The sequence below is a fragment of the Rhinatrema bivittatum genome, chromosome 1 (assembly GCF_901001135.1).
Source record: "Rhinatrema bivittatum chromosome 1, aRhiBiv1.1, whole genome shotgun sequence".
Lineage (NCBI taxonomy): Eukaryota > Metazoa > Chordata > Amphibia > Gymnophiona > Rhinatrematidae > Rhinatrema > Rhinatrema bivittatum.
In genome coordinates this window covers 176,574,023-176,592,147 of record NC_042615.1, presented here as the reverse complement: position 1 = coordinate 176,592,147, position 18,125 = coordinate 176,574,023, and positions in this window count along the sequence as shown.

Genomic DNA, 18,125 nt, shown 5'->3' with positions numbered 1-18,125 from the left:
GCAAAACAGGAACAGTAGTATTTGATTAATTTTTTTTAATTCAAATTTTATTAATTTTTCATAAAGTAATCATACATCTTACTTTAATGCAAATAAAAGATATGTAACATATATAATTTTACCTTAACATACTGGATAACAATTACTAATTACAAACTTTTCAGCAAGGTATAATATTACAATTTAGGAAACAGAATGGCCCTGATATTAAAGGGAGTATTTGAAGGAATCAATACAAAGATAAACTGGCTTAACGGATTCGGTGGGTTACATTTATTGACTATCACAGGGGATCTGTTACACAGGATTGATGTTTAAATCCCTAGCATTCAAGAAGGATCTTAGTTGTTCAGATACAGTGTTTGTGTTTAAAAAAAAACACACACAAAAAAAAAACAAACACAAAAAGTAGCCAGAAGCTAGAAATAAGCTAGGAGCAGTGTATATCTAAGTAAAAAGGTTGAAAAGTTCAGTTCAGTTACTCACCTTGGATAGGTGTTGAGGTAGTGTGACTTGGTTTGAATAGGTACCAACATTTGTTAATCAAGAGAGCAGTGAGTTACTCTGGTTGACTAACTGAAGTTAGACTGCTTGTATTTCCCAACCCTCCTACCCCTTTCCCACGCACCCCTAGCTCATCCTTTAATTTATAGGCAGGTGCCACTTTCAGAAAAAAAACAAAACAAAAAACAAAAACTTTATTGAGAGTTTGATCAGACCCCTGTAGGCCACTACCAGACATATAGTGAATTCAATAATACATTTAAAGGACATTAATTAGACACATTCCTACTCCCATAGCAACCTAAAACTTAACTAGGAACTGAACAAAATTGAGATGAAGGCAGCAAAACTTTTATCTTTTCCACGTATTATACATCTGCTGGGATATTTTAAAACAAACGTATAACCTAAATTTAATACTTGTAATCTCATATTTAGGAACTCCCTTCTCCTTAATTGGGTGGCCCTAGCAAAATCTGGGAATATTTTAACAATTTGACCAAAGAAAGTACTAGGAAAATTTTGAAAATATTTTCTCATAACATTTATATCTCTCTCGGTCACAAAGGACACCAGGAGTACTCCTCGATATATTATCCCTACCACTGGACTCTACAAGAATTGCATCAAGTTATCCAGGACTTCCATCTGGTTAACTCCATTATTTCTTCTCACTTTTGACAAAAAATAAGCTTTATTCACCAAAGGAAGTTTAGACTCTTCAAACTTTAAATTTTCCACAAAAACCTTTTTTAATGTGCTATGGATATCTTCTCCCAGAGCATGAGGAAAATTTAGGAACTTTAAGTTAAGATGTCTCACGTGATTTTCCAAGGATTCAAGTCTTTTTGACTGGATTCCATGACCTTTTATCAATTTCAAAGTCACAGTTTGAGCTTGTAGTGAGTTTTGTTCCACCATTTCAGCTCTGTTAAGGTCCTTAATCTGGCCTCCCAAATTAAGATTCAGAGAATGCATCTCCGATTCCATTTTCAAGTATTTGTTCCTGTGACAGGTAAAATAGGTTTAAAAATGTTTTCGAGAAAACAGCGACATCTGCGGGATGTAAGCCTCACCTCCTGACGGAGGGGTCCTGCGGGGGTTCGCCCTCTCAGGTAGTGCCAACTCCCTCCTCAGGCAAGGGGTACACATTTTCATGCATTAGCGCAACATGAACTCAAAATCTTAAAATTTGAGCCTCATCTACGGTCCAATGCTGCAGTGTTTCAAAGCTACTTATTTTTTGTCAGAGGATAAATTAACCATAGCAGTTAGAATGCAGCTGTCAACATTCAGAACATGTCCCTAAAACAAACACATGACAGGTAAGAACTTTGTATTTAATAAAAATGAGACAAATTTTCGAACAAAATTGTGCATAGCATAGAAAATATTAGTGATGTGCAGAGGGACGCCATACTTTGCATTCGGGATTCGTATTCATCGGGGGCAGATACGTTGCATTCGGCAAGGGGGGCCCCCGATACAATCATGCATTAATTCTTATTCGTTTCCCAGCTAAAATTGAATTAACTACAACCCCCCACCCTCCTGACCCCCCTCCCCCCAAGACTTACCAAAACTCCCTGGTGGTCCAGTGGGGGTCCGGGAGCGATCTCCTGCACTCGGGCCATCGGCTGCCAGTAATCAAAATGGCACCGATAGCATCTGCCCTAAATATATCACAGGGGCTACTGGTGCCATTGGTCAGCCCCTGTCACATGGTAGGAGCACAAGATGGCTGTTAACCTGTTTTTTTTGTAACTGCTCTCTTCCTGCTTTTACCCCCGTTACATGTAAACAGACATGATATCTCTGATGATGGTCGGTCAAGAAAAACCACAAATAAATACATAAATAAATAAATAAATAAAATATATTATATTCTCATGACTAGCAAAAGTGCTGCCACATATTAATTTGAGAACCTTGCCTCTTCTTTTGAGACATTAATGTTATCCTTTTTAACTGTGTTTTTTGTTTTACTGTTTTTTTTTCCAGAACATAAGAATCAGTGATAACGCTGACAGTCAGTGACACCAGCACCAGCCAGCAGGCTGCTAGGCCCAGCTGTAAAGAGGAGGAGGATAGCTCTATTTCTTCTCTACACCCTCCCACCCAGCATTGATCCTGAACTTCAGGCAATGCTAAATTGTCAGGATCAGATGCAGCAGATTCAAATGGCCTACTGCAACTGTTCTTGCAGGCAATCCAGCTTGTGAATGTCTGTTTGGATAGCCCCCAGTTGAAGGTGCAGGACATGGAGGCCATGCTATTGCACATTTCAAGAGCGGTAGAGCAGATATCCAATGCCCTTTCACCCTCAACTCTAAATCCTCAAAATCTGGAGTGACTTAGACCAATGTCATGCTTGTCCTAGGGCTCCACTCTCCCTATTATGTATCCCCTTTCCTCCCTCTCACTCATATTTTTTGTTCAATTTTACAAAAAAATGTTTTTTATACATGATATTTATTGTTAAATTTATTGTATACTGCAATATGATTTTGATAAAATATTGTATGTTTTATTTTTTTAATTTGTTACATTTTATACAATATGTATTTTTATTTTATTAAGAAAATTGTTCTTGTATTTGTAATGCTATTTTTATTTGTTTTAATAAAATAAAAATTATATTAAAATTCTGTGATTTTTCTATAATTTAATATTGATGTTTTTAAGTTGATTGCTACTATTGCTCTTTAGCTTCTAGCTAAAAAGCCTGTCCTATGACTAAGGGAGAAGCAACTTACAGCTCGATACAGTAAAGTTCAGTTTAAGATTTCTCGTCTGTAACGAGCTCGCTGCGCACAATTCGGACGCGTAAGGCAAACCAGCGATACAGTCTCCAGTTTTGCGCGTCCGTAGCGCTTCTTAAAACAGACGCGTAACCCTTCCCGCACCCGGCATGTAAATGAACGAATTAGCTGTATAATGAAGGAATTAGCTATTCCCCTCCGATACCGTAACGGGCACTCAGGTTCTCTCATTAGTAACGCACTGTTTTGCCGCGGCCGTAACGTGTTAGTTTACCGCCTCCCTCTAGTAGGAGTTAGGACTGTGAGTCTAGTAACAAATCCATCGACACCGCTTAAGACACTCAAAAACAATAAAACACAATTTAAAAAAAAAGCCATACAGAGATGATCGAGAAAATGTAATGATGTGGGACACATAAAACCTGTCAGAAGAAAAAATAAAAATTTTTAAATACCTGTCGGAGGGCCGCGTGGGTCCAGGCGGCCGGCGGCGGCGGGAGCCGGGTGGTCGCGTGTTAAATCTAGGCCGCAGGCGGGTGGGCGCCTGTTCCAGGTGGCGGCGGCAGCGGCGGCGGGGGGACACGCGTTAGTTCGAGACGGCCGGCGGGTGGTCGCGTGTTAAATCTAGGCCGGGTCCGCACAGGCGCGCATTCATTCTCTGCTGGTGGGGGCTGCCAGAGGCAGGCCCCACCGGCATTCACTGCATTCACTGCCGGTGGGGGCTGCCAGAGGCAGCCCCCACCGGCAGTGAATGAATGCGCGCCTGTGCGACCCCTGCGATTCGGCGCTCAAGGCGTGACGTCACGGCATGTGACTGCCTTCAGCGCTGAATCGCAGGGGTCGCACAGGCGCGCATTCATTCATTCATCCAGGCGGAGGAGCCGGCTGCTTTTGCCACCGGCTCCTCCGCCTGGATGAATGAATGCGCGCCTGTGCGACCCCTGCGATTCGGCGCTCAAGGCGTGACGTCACGGCATGTGACTGCCTTCAGCGCTGAATCGCAGGGGTCGCACAGGCGCGCATTCATTCATTCACTGCCGGTGGGGGCTGCCGAGGCAGCCCCCACCGGCAGTGAATGAATTCATTCATCCAGGCGGAGGAGCCGGCTGCTTTTGCCACCGGCTCCTCCGCCTGGATGAATGAATGCGCGCCTGTGCGACCCCTGCGATTCGGCGCTCAAGGCAGTCACACGCCTCCGGCAGCCCCCACCGGCACTGAATGAATGCGCGCCTGTGCGGACCCGGCCTAGATTTAACACGCGACCACCCGCCGCCCGCCGGCCGTCTCGAACTAACGCGTGTCCCCCCGCCACCGCCTGGAACAGGCGCCCACCCGCCCACGGCCTAGATTTAACACGCGACCCCCAGGCTCCCGCCGCCGCCGGCCGCCTGGACCCACGCGGCCGTCTGAAAATAACGCGCGTCCACCCGCCGCCCAGAACAGGCGCCCACCCGCCCGCGGCCTAGATTTAACACGCGACCACCGGCCCCCCGGATCCCGCCGGCCGCCTGGACCCACGTGGCCCTCCGACAGGTATTTAAAAATTTTGATTTTTACACTTCCTGGTGCCTGTCATTTCAAATGTCATTTGAAATGACAGGTACCAGCGCACAGAGGTTACTGTATAGGCGCTGTATTAAGCGCCTATACAGTAAAATGGGTTACGCGGGCATAACCCTTCCCTACCGCTTTAAAGCCGCGGCATGCATTTGCATGCGATTAGAGGAGAGTATCGGGGAGTTAGTGAAGAGAACTGTGCGTGCGGGGAGGAAGGGTGCGCCTGACACTACCTCACTGTTTCTACCTCGACCTTACTGTATCGACCTGATGATCATTCCACCAGTGCCTATTAATTCACCAGCTACCTTAAAGTTTACTAGTTAATTATGTAAGCGGCCAACTTTAGGATAGTCCTACAACCTGACTAGAGTGTTCCACATGAGTTAACTGGCTAACTCCTGATATCGGAGAAGATAGCCAGTTAACGTTTTCAGCTAAATCTGCTTATCCCTAGAACACCTCCTGTCCACCCCAGGATACCTCCAACTAAGCACTGAGGAGTCGATTTTAAAACGTTATGCGTACGCGTCCATGTGTGCGCGCTACCCGGCGCGCACACATGGATGCACAATTTTATAACATACTGGGTCGGTGCATGCAAGGGGGGTAGAGATCTGCAATTATGAGCGGCGATGCATTGAGGCCTTCCCCATTTCCCTCCTATTCCGCTCCAATTAAGGATCAGACTGGGAGGGAACTTCCCATCCCCCTAGCCTAACCTCCCTTCCCCTTTCCCTATCCTGCCCTCCCCCTATCCCTATTCTAAATACTCCCAATTTTGTTATCTTACCATTTGCTCCTGCTTCCGAGCAGGATCAAGTTGTGTGTGCCAGCACTCTGCCGGTGCGCGATCCCCCGGCACAGTGGCAAATGGCAGCTGTGCTGCCTAAGGCCTGGCCATGCGAGTAAACTCCTGGGTTTTACATGCATAAGTTTTAAAATTTGGCCCTGATTCTCATTCCCAGGTAAGCCATTTACACAGATAACATCACAGTTATCAGTCTAAAAAGCCTTGTGAATATATTAATGAGTTATGCCCAAAATCATTTGAAAGTTCTGGTACACTAAGAATATTTTAATATGTATTTAATATTAGAATATAGTATTTACTTATAATTTGTCATTCATCATCCAGTCAAACAAACAACAAACTCTCAATGAGTTTGAATTGGCAAAAATTGTAATCTTATGAGCAGCATAACCAAACATCAGGGCCTCAACCCTTGCAACTGTCCATTAACAGACATTTCAAAATCATTCATGCTACATGCACACCTTCATCTACACAAACATTGGTTTGGGAACAAAGGTGACTCTGAGTTAGTGACCCCCCAAGGTTTTCAGGATGGACAGTCTCACAGCCCAGTAACTCTTCTGGACTACAAGTCTGTTACTCACTGTCACCCAAGATTCAAAGGGCTGACAGAGACACAGCCCATAATTTCATCTAGGCTGCAAGTCTCTCACCCAAGGGTTTCAGGGCACACACAGTCAGCCATAGACATTTCAGGTGTCCCAGAGTGGGAGTTCCAGCCCCGAGAGTCTTAGATGAGGAATTTCAGTAGTCTTAGAGAGAGGGAGTTCCTCTCAAAGTACAGATGTAAGAAAGAGCTTTTCTACCCTACAAACTTTGAAAAGAGGAGATTTAAAAATCTTGGAAGGAATTTGGACACATTGTAAACTTGGAGTGTCTGACTATCTCTGACTACGGTGGGGAGAAGATAGTCTTATAGCCATCTTTCGCCAAGGACTATCAGAATCCATAAACGATGAATTGGCTGGACAAGAACCGCCAGATTTATTAGGAGAGCTTTCAATCTTTTTGCTAATTACAATACATTTCTGGGAAATCAAGCATAGGAAGATTCATTTTTCAACCAACTCTGGAGACAATCATGAGTGGTGTTAACTGACAACATTCCCTGTTTTAGAAAATACCCTTTCACTGGGCACACTGGTTGATGTGCAGGAATGAAAGTGTTGTGCTATTTTGGCAAGGTCAGGTCAGATTAAAAGCCTTGTGTGCCCAATATACCAAGGGATCTATGGCCATGTTCTCAGTTGGCTCAGACAGGTAACACTTGACTAACATTTCTGGAAGCTTCTCCTGAGGATAGTGTTCATCATTTACACTTCTGCTGCCAACTGCTGAGGTTATCGACTTTGACATGGGAGACATTTCATCAAAGATAGGTCGAGATTGGTGTTGTCACAAGGGTGGGGATGAGGATGCAGCTAATGGGGAACAGATGATATTACTAGGGCTAGATAAGGAACCTAAATCTGTTGCAGAAATTTCTTTAATACCAGTTCCAGATAGTGTACTACAAGAATGATGCCACCCAAAGTGGCTGTAGCTAGACTCATTGCATCAATATATTACTTAAAAGGACATACACCATCTGTGCAATTTTGTTCAGTCCTGACATCCAAGAGGACTTTCCAATTCAATTTCAGTGGCCACATACATATCATGCTGTTCAGACAACGTCTGCAACATATGAAAAATAGAAATCCATCTAGTAGATATATCCTGGACAAAGTTGTACAAAGGTGCCCCAACAGCTACTTAACTCTCTCTGAGCAGCTTTCCACTCTTCACACTCCAATTGAAGTGGCCAGCTATTTTGCAACACTTCTCAATCCACCGCTTCAGGACTTGGCTGCCACCTTCCTTGCCTTCAAGCCCCAAAGCATCCCACACGATCAGGTGCAGCGTATAGGTGAAGCATCGATTGCCCTTGAATCCTCCATCAGCTAGCACCTTAGTAATAGGAAAAGGCATCTGGGAGAAAAGAAATAGAAAATGAGATAAAATGTCCAATTTCATTTTGGATTGTTTTGAAATAGAACAAAATAATTCTGATAAAATTTCATCAAAATCTTGTTTCTTTTGAAAACGTATTAAAAAAAAAAATGGCCGGTGAAGTCTAGGTTTATGCCTGAGGATAAGGTTCACTTAGCGAGGAAGCTCTGACCCAAAGCAGGGGTCCCAGTCTATGGCCAGAGTGCAATTCTGGCACATCAGCCAGGGCCTAGGCCTGAAGGCTGTGCCTTGCCTAAACACTGGGCGCAACACGAAAAAAGGGGCTGCAGTCTACATCCGAGCCCTGGCCCCATGCCCCCCAAAAACAAACAAAAAAATGTTCCCCTATTCCCACCCCTACTTAGCAATAGTGGTACCATTGTCAGTAATGAAATATCCTTTCAAGTAATCTCTTTCACTGCTTCTAAGTAGCCTATGACATCCTTCCATCATCCCCTGTAATACCTCCAATATATTTTCTGAGGTATGGCTCTTGCCTAACCCTTGAGTGTGCAGCAAGGCCCATCAGTATCATGCAAATGAAGAAGGAAAGGGGAAATCAAAGTATATGCACCTAATACCAGAGCCCCTTTTCTAAAATTATGCTGCTGCTGATTTATTGACCTTATTGTTTGTTTACCCTTGTAACCAGGTAGTGTGGCAGGTGGCTCACCATCCACCCACATACCACCTTGCTATCTTGGCAACATAAACCCATAACTAAGGAGACAGCCAATGGGAATGCCAAACCTTATCTCTAGCTAGCAAACTGCTGCCTGATATTACACTTTGTAACTCAAATTGTAACATTTAATGTTTCTGCATGGTAGCTCCCATTTCTGTGCAATAGCTCAAGGTATCACACAGTACTTTATTTTATTTATTTATGTATTTATTTATTTATTTATTTAAACACTCTTCTATACCGTCGTTAAGATGGATAACCATCACAACGGTTTACATATAGGCACGATAAAAATTATGAGTGGTATAGATTACAAATTAATCATGTGCCATCATAGTACGGTAACAGTAAAGTACAATAAGCTATTTGTTTAAGTTACTGAGCAGTACATCCATTACAGTATGGTTTTAGCATTTCCATACAGTAACATGAAATATTGATTTTGCACAAAATTTCAGGGATTTTCCATCATTTTCCTGCTCTCCCCCAAAATGAGATGAAATAGACAATGTTGTTGTAATTGTCTATTTAGTGGTAATATGGTGTGGCTAGACTGAGGAGCTAATTTAGCCTTGCACAGGATAAATCATATGTAGGACAAGCCTTCTGTTTCTGTTGTCTTTATATAAGCAATGGTGGCTATATCCTCTAAGATGGCATCTGAAAAGACACAAAGTTCTTCATAATAAGATATAGATGTATACATATGTGTAATCTGGAGCTGCTCAAGGTCTCACAGGGAACCCTTCCATATTTTCTATTCTTATTTCTTTCCTGGAGGCAGCATGGAGTATCACATTTTGTCTATGATGACAGTTTTCTTAATAAAGACCTTGCTTGTATGATGAATGGAGCCACAAACCCAAGCAGTAGAGATGTGAATCGTGTCCTCGATCGTCTTAACGATCGATTTCGGCTGGGAGGGGGAGGGAATCGTATTGTTGCCGTTTGGGTGTGTAAAGTATCGTGAAAATCGTTAAAATCGTGAGCAGGCACACTAAAATCCCCTAAAACCCACCCCCGACCCTTTAAATTAAATCCCCCACCCTCCCAAACCCACCCCCCAAATGCCTTAAATTACCTGGGGGTCCAGCGGCACACTAAAACACGGCACACTAAAACCCCCTAAAACCCACCCCGACCCTTTAAATTAAATCCCCCACCCTCCCGAACCCCCCTCCCAAATGCCTTAAATTACCTGGGGGTCCGTAGCGGCGGTCCGTAGCTTAAACTACCTCCGTAGCCTTAAATTACCTCCGTAGCGGTGGTCCGTAGCTAAATCGGGGGAAGGGGGAGAGCAGGAAAACCGGCACACTAAATCGTGTAGTCTTCAGCCGGCGCCATTTTGCAAAATGGCTGCCGCAAAATGGCAGCAGCCATAGACCAAAACGATTCAACGCAGGAGGTCGTTCCGGACCCCCGCTGGACTTTTGGCAAGTCTTGTGGGGGTCAGGACGCCCCCCCCAAGCTGGCCAAAAGTTCCTGGGGGTCCAGCGGGGGTCCGGGAGCGATCTCCTGCCGCGAATCGTTTTCCGTACGGAAAATGGCGCCGGCAGGAGATCGACTGCAGGAGGTCGTTCAGCGAGGGTTCCGGACCACCGCTGAATGACCTCCTGCAGTCGATCTCCTGCCGGCGCCATTTTCCGTAGGAAAACGATTCGCGGCAAGAAATCGCTCCCGGAACCCCGCTGGACTCCCAGGAAACTTTTGGCCAGCTTGGGGGGGCCTCCTGACCCCCACAAGACTTGCCAAAAGTCCAGCGGGGGTCCGGAACAACCTCCTCCGTCGAATCGTTTTTGTCTATGGCCGCCGCCATTTTGCGGCGGCCATTTTGAAAAATGGCGCCGGCTGAAGACAACACGATTCTATTGAGGGGACCGTTCCGGACTGCCACCGTTCTGGACCACTGCCGGATCCCCAGGTAATTTAAAGCATTTGGGGGGGTTCGGGAGGGTGGGGGATTTAATTTAAAGGGTCGGGGAGGGTTTTAGGGGGGTTTAGTGTGCCGGCTCACGATTTTAACGATTTTTCACGATAGTTTACACACCCAAACGGCAACAATACGATTCCCTCCCCCTCCCAGCCGAAATCGATCGTTAAGACAATCGAGGACACGATTCACATCTCTAATAAATACTGCATCATGAAATGTGTATGCAAATTAAAAAAATGTATTCAAGTGGGAGGAGTTTATGGAAACAAGGGCTGTTTAATGTTGTATGTGATACCATAATGCATGCTATTGTGGGATTTAATGCTATAAATAACTTCTCCTTTTTTCCTGCTGTTATGCCTGTGATATCTCTGGTATGGCTATAGCAGGATTTGTGATATTTATCATAAATATTTATCACAAATTCTGTTTTGGAAGAGAAGAATGGAGAGGGAGAATGGGGATAGAGAGGGAGAGCTTCTGTGGAGGTCCTCTGATTTGTGAACTTGTTATACCACTGTAAGAGAGGGCATTATGAACTCGAGGTGAGGTTTGTGTGGTGAATTGTGTTTTGGGGGGCTGTTTTACATACAGCCATACGTATGAACAGCACAGTTACCATCAGTGAAGATTTAATGTGATTTGAATTGATGAAATGTAAAAGAAGAGTAGATTTGTACCAGGTTCTCTTTACCTAGTTTGATGCACAGGTAGAGAAAACTTGGTACAAATCTACTCATCTTTCATATTTCATCAATCCAAATCATATTAAATCTTCACTGATGGTAACTGTGCTGTTAGTACGTATGACAGTGCATGTTAAACTGCTCCCCAAAACCCAGCTCACCCCATAAGCCTCACCCTGAATTACTAGTGCCCCCTCTTACAGTGGTATAATTAGTTAACTAATAACTATTTTATGAACCTCTGCAGAGGCTGTCTTTCTTTCTCTCTCTTTCTTTCTTACAAAACCTGTCTACACCCCCTTTTTTTTTTTATCGCTATAGAAAAATGATATAACCAGGGCTAAGTTTGTACCTGAGGCAATGGAGAATAAAGGGAGTTGGCAAAGGTCACAAGGAGCAACAATGGAACTTGAATCTTGATCTCCAGGGATTATAAGCCCACTGCTCTAACTGCTAGGCTACTCCTCTACTCCAATTAATAACTACTTTTTCTGTAGGTATGGATTATAATCCATCATCCACGTAGAAGTCACTTTCTACAAATTGTTTGGCATCTATGCCATGTTCCTTCTCTCCTTCTTGTTGTGTGCTCCTGAGTTCATAGGTTGCAACTGCAGGTGATGGACTGTTGCTGAAGACATGCACATGCTTCCTATACTCAACAATCTTGTTGCAGATGTTGTTGTTGTTGTGTCCATCGGTTCCCGACTCCCTCTTTCCACCCTCCTTACCTCTTTGGCGCCTCCCTCTTTGACCGCAGGAAGATTGGCTGCCACTGCGTCCTCCTGCCAAAGACCTCCGGCGTCCCTGGACCGGCTAGACGCTGCAACCCGCCATGCTTCCTGGAGGCCTAGGGCTGCGCGCGTGCGTGGCCCGGACTGAAGTACCAGCAATGGCGCAAACCTCAGGGGCGTCCCCCTGAGAAGACGTCACCCACGATTGATATATAAGGTTTTAGAATTTGCTAACAGATTGAGTTAGCAAGGGTTTGGGTTACTCTACCTAAGCTACTCTGCCTCCTCTGACTTACCAGGGGTACCCGCTCCTCAGGGGCCTCGCTCTCTCCTTTGTTTTTCAGGTGACAGTCTGGAACCGGTACTCACTCCTCGAGGGCCCTCGTTCCCAGACTTGCTCCATATTCTCTTCTGCCTGGAAGTCATCACTGCCAACTACATCAGTGAGTTACCATCGCTCTCTCAGAGCTTTCCCTGGAACCAGGTACTTGCTCCTCAAGGGCCTATACATTCCAGCTCTTGGGCTTCTATGAGACATTGTGTGAGTATTACCATCAGATTCGATACATGTACTCTGCATACCCTGCCTACTCACCATATTTCAGTTTCTCTACAGCTCAGCCTCCAGGGATCACTGTTTCCAGTATCTGAGGGACTACAGCCCAGCCGGGCATTCCAGCTCACTACTGCCACCTCTGGTGGTTCAGTATACTGTCTAATAAAGGAACTAGTGAGTGTCTGTCTCCTAACTCTGAGCCTGACCAGTGGTCCCTCTCGGGATTTTCCCCCGGGGGCGTGGTCATCTGCCACTGGTCCAAGGATCCACCCACAACTCTCCTTAATAACAACAGATTGCTAATTCCTATCTGATTGATACTCCCAACAGATAGCAGCTCCCTAACAGTTGTCTTGTTCCCACAGGAATCTTAGATAGTTTCTATAGTCTTCATGGACAATGAAACAGTAGAACATTTATTGTTTGTCAGTCATGATAGCAATGGACTCTTTTCTGAAATGAATTAAGGCTCCCCAGAGATTGTTGGTCAAGTCAGGCCCAGTGAGGAGCACATTATTCAGAGATACTCCCTGGAACTGAGCACTTGAATCAAATACAGTTCAGATTTTATCTGGTTTCTAAAGATGATATACACCAAAGGTAGGGAGATACCAGCACTCTTCATCTTCCTTCAGGGATGAGCTGCCTCTGGATGACCGTTATTGAAAATGTCCTTCATAAAGGTCACAAAGTGATCCCTGGTCTTTTATTTCCTTTCTAGGGTTCAATGTAGTGAAGCAAGCTGTGAGAGGGCCTGATCTTTGTTGGTGGGAAGTCAACATCTGGGAGTTCTGAATGTAAGGGGAGCCATGCAGCTGTTTGACTCATCCTTGAAGAATTATTTTTCACTTATCTTCAGGAACTCCTTGTCCTCTATAGAGAGGGAAGATTTGTCATCATCCTTTGTAGTTCGGAATACTGTGTTTCCCAGATGGTCCTTCCAAATATTTGGTGTGAGGGCTTCAACATAGGTCTGAAGATGATGGTTTGGTCATCCTTTAAGGACAAGTATTTATCTAACAGAAAAATGGTTTGACATGACTTGAACAAGGAAGTGAACCCATCTTCCAGTACATTAGCTTTGAAGGGATTAACGTTATCTGGTTTAAGCATTTTGTCAAAGCAGACATCATCTACTATCACATATCCTAGGTTAAGGCGATGAGCACAGGCAGCATTGTGTGGCCAATTGTGCAGCTGACATTGTGTAGCCTCAGGATGTCTCTGCCAGAAGTAGGATTTGGGCATCAGGATCCAAAGTTGGAAAGGGTTTGGCTATAGGCTTCAGATGGGGATGTTGCCATGCTACTTCTGGAGTAGGAATTTCTCTCCTGTTGTTCAGTAATTGGTTGCATTCTAATTGTGGGAAGTGGTGATCTGATACTGCCATCTATGGTTTCTATCAAAAAATCCCTTTGCTCTTCTCCCTGTTGTCTCTACCACTCCTGAACATGTTTTGAAATGTATGGGGAGTAGTCTTCTTATATGTCGAAAAATCAAAACTCTGACCTTGCCAGGGACCTGTTGCTTTGATCATCCATGATAATGTACATGTTTACCAACCTTTCAGATTCTTCTTTGGGATATGCCATAGCTAGGCATATCTTGGAGCAGGACCTTCTATCCTGGCACTCACAGTCGCCACAGACTTCAGTGCATTTGGGTGCAACTTCAGGTATCACTGTCTCTAATACACTATTCTCCTTGCTATGCTTCAACATGGAGGTAGCAGCATTCTGAGAGATTAGGTGTGTAGCACCTAGATGGAGGGCTGTGACATGTTTCTTACTGTTATACTCTGTGCACATAATGACTGCCTTACAGTCTTTAAAGTGTTTGTTTATTGAAGAGCAGTATCAGTAATAAATTATATATTCTTTGAACATGTTTCTATGTTCAATTCATTTCTTTCCCCTAAAACCACAGCATTTCTTTAGAAGATAATGTTATCTGTGTATAGGGCATTGTCTGTCTGGGTCCTCTACCCTCTTGTTTGTAGTAGAGAGTGAAGCTGGAGGTGCAGACTTAGTGGGCAACACCTGTTTTGCATACAGATATGTTGTTTTCATATTATGATACCTTTTAGATGATCTTCCATCTCGAGAGTGGTTTACATTGGTCATATCTGAGAAGTCATGTGTTGCACCAAAATTGAAATTAGGATCATTTTGTGTCACTGCTTGATCCTGGAGAAAACTGTAAATGGAAAGGCAACATTATTCATTGCTTTATATCTAGAGCCTAGGGTGTTGTGCTCCGCGGCCGTGGCGCCCCACGACCGCGTTCCCCTACCTGAGTCTCAGGCCATGAAAGCACCGGGGGAGGGCTCTGACTCGGGCCCGTGCTGCCCGCTGCAGGGGAAGCCTCCTGCTTCCCTCAGCGGCATCTCTCCTTCTCCACCGGGGAAATCCAAGATGGCTACTGTCAACTCATTTGCATTTAAAGGGACCTGGTCCCTTTAACTAGACTCACCTGCTTCCAATGATCCAGAGCAGAGGAAGTATATAGGGAGGCTTCCTCTGCTCATTCCTTGACTTGGCAACGTCTCTTGCGAGTGTTGTTTGAGTCTGCTTGCCTCGGTGAGTTCCTGCTCCTTGCTCCTGTTACGTGTTGGTGTTTCTGGTTCCTGACTTCGGATTGGCTTATGGTGATTCTCTGGTTCCTGACTTCGGATTGGCTTACGGTGATTCTCTGGTTCCTGACCTTGGACTGGTGAGCGACGACCTTCTGGCACTCGACCTAGGACTTCTCCAGGACTCCGTCTCCAAGGGCCCACCTAAGTCCCAGCGGCCCGGGTCCCTACGGGCTCCTCCTGGGGGGACCGCGGGCTTCCAGGGCGAAGCTCCAGTTGGCCTTTGCACCATTGCTCTGACCTCCCTAGGTCCACCTAAGCCCCAGCGGTCGGGTCCCTACGAGCTCCTCTCGGGGGGACCGCAGACCACCAGTGGTGAAGACTCAGCGCCTCATCTTGTCTGTGCATCGCCTCCGTATTCGTCTCAGCCTCCAGTGCCAAGGGTCAGCTGGTCCCGCCTCCTGTTCTGCCTCGCCACCCGACAAGAGAACCTATGGACCCTCCGAAAGGTATACCATCCTCTTGTCGGCCAAGGGTCCACAAGCCTGAGCATAACATAGGGAACCATTTTTCCTGCAGGTTATGTGGCAGCTTTTGCACAATTGGCCACACCCCATGAGTAGCATTCAGAGAGCTAAGGCCTCAGAGATATGAATCAGCTTTGTCCACTTCCAGTTCTAAGAGCAAATCTCCAAGTTTGGGTAATTTATTATTGTCTCTGTTAGAGATTTTTGGAAAGTTCTCCATTCTTTTGAGGAGAATATTTTCAATCTCTTTAGAACTGCCATAGTACTGTTCAATTCTCCACATCATTGCCAGGCTTTCTGAGGGATTGACTATATGCATTGACCTTCACACATTCTAAGGACTTGTTCCCCAGCCTTTTCACTAATAGATTTATTTCTTCGCTTGCCTTGACATTCAGATCTTTCACGACACTTTTGAATGTAGATTTCTATGCTCTGTAATTCTCATTACGGTTGTCAAACTTAGTGAACCTTGTGCTAACAAGCTCAAGACAGGCCATGCACTTGGCCAGATCTGATCTGTCTGATACTTCAGTTTTCATGTGATGAAGTGCTCGCGGGATGCTGTTGTGTGATATGTCATTGGGTTTCTTTCTCACTGCATACGTTTGAGGCATTGAAGTAGTGTGAAGTTGATCACATGCATTTGATTCCTGTGGAGGGCATGTGGTATATATTTTTGCTAATAACACACTCTTAGCCACATCTGGAACCAATGCTACTTATGTGTGAATAGTGTTCACTAAAAACAAAAGAAAAACCCTAAATTTTGTATTTCTATTGTTTCCTTTTAAAAATGACATTAACATATATAGACAATATCATTGACATTGTCATTTGAAACAAAAGCACATCCCTAGAAAATACAAACACACATTGTTTTCTAACTACATACACAAAAGCACATTTATTAAACAACAAAAATTGTTTTATATATAGACATGATTAATGAGGGCGGAGGTTAGAGCAGAGCTGGAAATTATGTACATGGTATTTGATTTTAAAAGTATGCAGATAAGTTACCTCATACAAGTGAGGACCTCTGAAAAGCAGAGGTAACTTTGTGTGAGTTTTCCTTTGCACATATCATGCCAATTGCCCACACATTTTTAAAGTGAATTTAAGTACATAAATTCACTTTGAAATCTGGGTAAAGTCTGCTTGTAAAAGATATATGCAGATTTTTCCCAACCACAAACACTTATACAATTACCCTGCTTGCATTTAAAATCCTGGTTATATGAGTCTCATAGTTTGAATATAGGATGCATTCTTACATAAAATCTGTTAAATATATTGTAAACTACAAAGTATATTGTGTTAAATATAATTATCTCACTGGTATGATAATATTCAAATCCATATATTGAAGGTGTGTGTAAAATGAGCATTCCTATTTATTTGTTGAAATTATTTTCCCATTGACTTTATCTTGCATTTAAATAGTGGACAGAGATGAGTGAAATCAGTAGGGGGAGCTTTAAGACCCATGTGAACCAAATGAATTCTGTATGATGTTACTAAAGGTTTAAAATGCCTGAGGGTTAGAGTGTTAAACATATTGCTTTGCTCAATGAATAGTAGCGCTGAGAATTCTAGCAATGTATATTTGTTTCTAAAATACTTGCAGAGTGCCTATAATCATCTTGTCCTTTGCAATATTGATTTTTTGTATATATGCTTAACCCAAGGTATTTTACAACCTGACTGCAAAGCTCCCAGAAGCAAGAAAATAATAATAAAAAAGGAATAGTGTGAGAATTTATGTACCCAGAAACAGAAAATCATTTGTATAAATAAAATCAAGCTGAATCGGTAATTAAGAGAAGCTATACACCTTGAAGATTGTTTAAAAAAATATTGCATTATATAATAATTAAAATGGGTCAACAATAATCTAACTGAATCCAGTGTAACTATCAAATATTCCAAAGACAATGCATAAGCTAATAAATTGGCCAACAGCAGAACTTTGTCATCCATTTGTACATTTTAAGTAGATAGATGACTAATGACAAGTTATAATAGTTATTTGTACACTAATGGTCTATGCCTTTGTTTGCATTTTTTTTTGTTTCTTTATTTGTGAAATGATAAATGCTTTAGAAAGTTTAAATGTTTCAACAAAATTCCAGCTTTAGTCGGGCTGGCTTCCTCCATGCTAGGGGTCTAATGGAAACAGTTACAATAGATGTGTTTTTGTTTTTTTTTTGCTTCTTCTTTTCTTCTTCTTTTTTCTTAATATTGTAATGTACCAAGTTGCTGTTACAAAGTGGATGCTTTGTTTTAAAGATTATATATATTCAATAAAAAAAAATTAAAATAAAATTCTAGCTATAATCAATTAGATTGTAAAGAACTAATTTGAAGCAATATGTCAGCAAGTTATTGATGTTAATAAACCAGTTGTCCAATTTACCATTACAACTTTTCATTTCTACTTCTCTAGTCCACATAAAATAAGGAAGGGTACCATTCAAAGCTGTGTGTGTATGCCCATATGTGTGTGTATATGGGCACGTGCAACATTTTTACAGTGTTTTAACACCCGCTTGAATACGATATGAGCAGTTTATAAAATTAGGGTTGCCAATTCGCTCTAGGGTTTCAGGACAGGTTGATCCAGTCCTGGGTTCTACCCCATTGCATGCTAGGACTTATTCTGATGTCCCTATTGCATTCCCTAACAAGAGCAACACTATAAGTACCTGCAAACAGGGGAGTAAAACCAGGACTGGATCAATCTGTCCAGAAAATCTGGAGCCAGTTGGCAACCCTTTATAAAATTCAAGTGCATATG